This window comes from Sinohyriopsis cumingii, chromosome 1 (assembly GCF_028554795.1).
Source record: "Sinohyriopsis cumingii isolate HCF-2022 chromosome 1, ASM2855479v2, whole genome shotgun sequence".
Classification (NCBI taxonomy): Eukaryota; Metazoa; Mollusca; class Bivalvia; order Unionida; family Unionidae; genus Sinohyriopsis; species Sinohyriopsis cumingii.
Window position 1 is genome coordinate 172631964 of NC_142961.1, and position 3486 is coordinate 172635449.

General features: G+C 36.8%; 1 long non-coding RNA gene across 1 annotated transcript; it reads right to left on the bottom strand.

The window, feature by feature from the left end:
- Positions 1–310: 310 nt before the first annotated feature.
- On the bottom strand, positions 311–920 carry LOC149808393 (uncharacterized). The gene is made up of 2 exons (XR_016419801.1): positions 775–920; positions 311–371 (listed from the first exon to the last, which is right to left on the bottom strand). It is a non-coding gene; the product is annotated as an uncharacterized LOC149808393 (long non-coding RNA).
- Between the last annotated feature and the right edge of the window lie 2566 nt (positions 921–3486).

The following is a 3486-nucleotide window of genomic DNA, read 5'->3' on the forward strand; positions in this document are numbered from 1 at the left end:
TCAGAATTTGGCAAAGGTCAAAATGTAATACTACACAAAGCAAGTGTCCAAGACACTGAGCTCAACACAAAGGTTAAATGTCACCGGTCATACTCTAACATTTTTCTTTTTATATCAGATTTGTCTTACATGATTAAAAGTAGTGACTTATACTCACACAGAAAGAACAAAAAAAATTATCAAGTGTAAAGAAGAAATAATAATAATTTAATTACTCTATATAGAAGTATTATACTGCCTTTCCCCTGGAGGAATTACAGTTAGCATAACCCCGAGTTCTCCAGCATCCAAGACACAAGACAACACAATGTGTTTAAATACTGTTTTTATTCGTAGGCGAGAACTCTCTTGAAATTAGGTGAGGTAAAAAGCTGTAATAAATGGAAACACAACCATTACAAAACATGAAATTACTACATCAACATATATTGAAAGTAAAAGCTTTCTTATGTCTTTCCATCCTTTTAAATTTACTAATCGAAATAATGTCCAGTATGTGCTTCCATACTTTGAAATTCAATAAGGTACATTTCCGTTAATATTTCTACCGTAGCTTAACAAAGATTGTTACTAAGAGGGTTTAAATGATGACACAAAAGGAATGTTTATGAGATGAATCTCACACAAATAAAGAGTATCGTATGCACTCGCAAACCACGTGGCATTGCGTATAGTTAACTATCTCTATGTCGTAACTTATTGTCATTTTCAATTAACATCCATATCCGAAATTAAATATACGAGGCATTAACAATAATTCATAAATTTTCTCACACTGTGGTGGGCTTCAGATTCAACGAAAAGAGCTGTGAAGGCACGTTCACATTCCTGCCTGGACGTATTACAAACGAAAAATAGGAAACTGATATTTATGAAGAGTTAAAAAAGGGAGACAAATCTAAAGAACTACTGTGGCTGTTCCAACGGTAACAGGACATAGGACACAATTAATTTTACTATATGTTATCTACATTGGTTTCTCAGTACTGACCTTTCCACTGTGTGACAATCAATACAAATCATATGCTAATCTAAACTACCTTCAAAGATGACTTCACGGTGAAGTTCTCGTCAAAGGTTGACCTGCTCTTTTTTTAGATGCTGAACTGTCAACACATCACCATGTACACAGAACACACATTTCACTTCCGGAGCATCACCAAGGCCTTATTACTCACTGTGCACTGTCGCCGAAATACACACATACAACAACACCCTGAGCTCATATTATGAAGAATAAACAGTTACCTTTAAATCCCTACCAAAAATGCATAAATAAAACTCTTCTATCACCACCAAAATGAGAGAGGAAAAAATGTTCTAAAAATAGACTAGAACTACATTCGTGGGTACTGAACTGGAAGTATTAATTGTGAACTGATTCCTGACAGGGTTAGACAATTTCACCTCCATGGATAAAACTTCCATCCATGATCAAATCAATGTCTCTTAAATGCTGCTGCAAAGTTTTAAGGACTTTCATCCATGAATAGGACAGATACAGGCTTTTAGCTGACACCACTGTAACACAGACACAACTCAATTCCAAATGGCCGAATTTCAAAAATGCACAAAACTTGAAGTTTAATTGTGATTTTGCTAATCAAGATAAACACTTCAAATAAACTGTAATTAGTTTTTAGTTCTAACACCAATCTGGAAATTACTAGAAATTAAACTAGACTGTTTAACTTTCTTAGAAAATTCAATTTTAAAAAATCATACATATTTTGATATGAAAATTTAAATTTAACTTAAATTTTAATGAAATTTTAAAACCTGAAGTTGACAAATTTTGTTCTATGGCAAAGTCTCTCCAATCCTTTGTCATAAACATCAATGGTTTTCCTTATCAGGTGTGAAGCAATTAAACCAAAGCTTGTCAATGAAAGGTAACACCTGAAATCTGGTAGCATCTAAATACGCAAGCTAGGTCTAACCAAGTACATGACATCATTTCCACCCATGAAGGGGAGGAGTCTTCAGATGTCAGGCTTCCAGTAGTATTGAAGAGTTGGTGAAGTTCTCTGAAACCAAGCTAGCATGCCTTCTCCTAACTATATAAGTGAGAGAGAGAGGATGATTCTTGTATTTTACATGCAGTTATCGTAACTGAAACCATGAAAGGGTACAAGAAGAGGAAGACAACTTTTTTTAAACCTGGATATATTCCACATAACAAAGGAGTCACATATCTGACTGATAATACTCTACCAAGTTCCAGTGCTGCATCTGTTCCAGTGACAAGAAGAATGGATGCAGACAAGTTCTCTCTCACAGCAGTGACAAAGCCGACAAATGGGGGTCTCAAGTCAGTTCAGGCACCAGACTGTAATGGCACACCTGGGACTGCAAACATTCTACAACCATCATCCAAAGCAAAACTGGACCTGAAAGAGACAAATTTGAATGAGCATGATGGGACACGTATGATCTGTATGAAAAAAAATGTTGAAATGTGGAATGATATCATTCATCGCCATGGCAATCAAGTCAACATATGTGGTAGACCAGAGTTCCAAATTGCTAATGAAATAAAATGGGGACTTGCTTGGAAGCATACTATGATGTGTAAAAACTGCAGCTTTAAGTCACCAGAGTATAAGTTGTATGATGAGATAAAAACAAATAAACCTGGGCCAAATCCTGCTGCTGTAAATATGATGTTTCAAGCTGGATTACAAGATACACCAATGGGCAACACCAGGGCTAGATACTTGCTTGCAGCCACTGACATTCCGCCACCTAGCAGAACATCTATGCAAAGGGCCTCCAACCTTGTAGGCAAAGCAACTGTGGAGCTGAATGAAATGGACATGACAGAGAAGCTGAAACTAGTCAGACAAGTTAATGTTATGCGTGGTGTTCAGCATCCTGAGCAAATAAATGTTGCTTTTGATGCGAGATACAATGCCATTAGCTTTGGACATGAAAAGAAACCTGGTCAAAGTTCATCACAAGCTGTTGGAATTGCCTGCGAAACTGTTACAGAGAAGCAATACATTGTGGGAACTACAATAGAAAACAAGCTGTGTTGGACTGGAGCATGGCTGAAGGGAAAAGGTTTTGATGTGAAATGTCCAGGAGGCCATGTTGACTGCACAGCAAATCTGTCACCAGTTGCACCACATTCAGAGTATGAAATGGCAAGAGAAATGGGACAAAAATTTGTTCTGCAAGAGATTCTCATCAGACATGCAACAACAGATGGAGATGCACAGGCTGCTGCTGGCTTCCAAAATGCTTATACCATTCTGCATCCAATGTGGAAAGTAGAAAGACTGTCGGATCCCATCCATTTGGGTCGTTTACAGTTCAAACGGTGTAATTCTGCAATATTTAGTGAAAACATGTTTCCAGGAATAAGAACAAGAGAAGGAAAAAGGCTCAAACAGAAAATTTTCAGCCAAGACATTAAAGCACGTTGCGGTTTAATCTTCAAACAAATGATGGAGGACAATAGTGGTGATGTTAAAAAAATTAAAT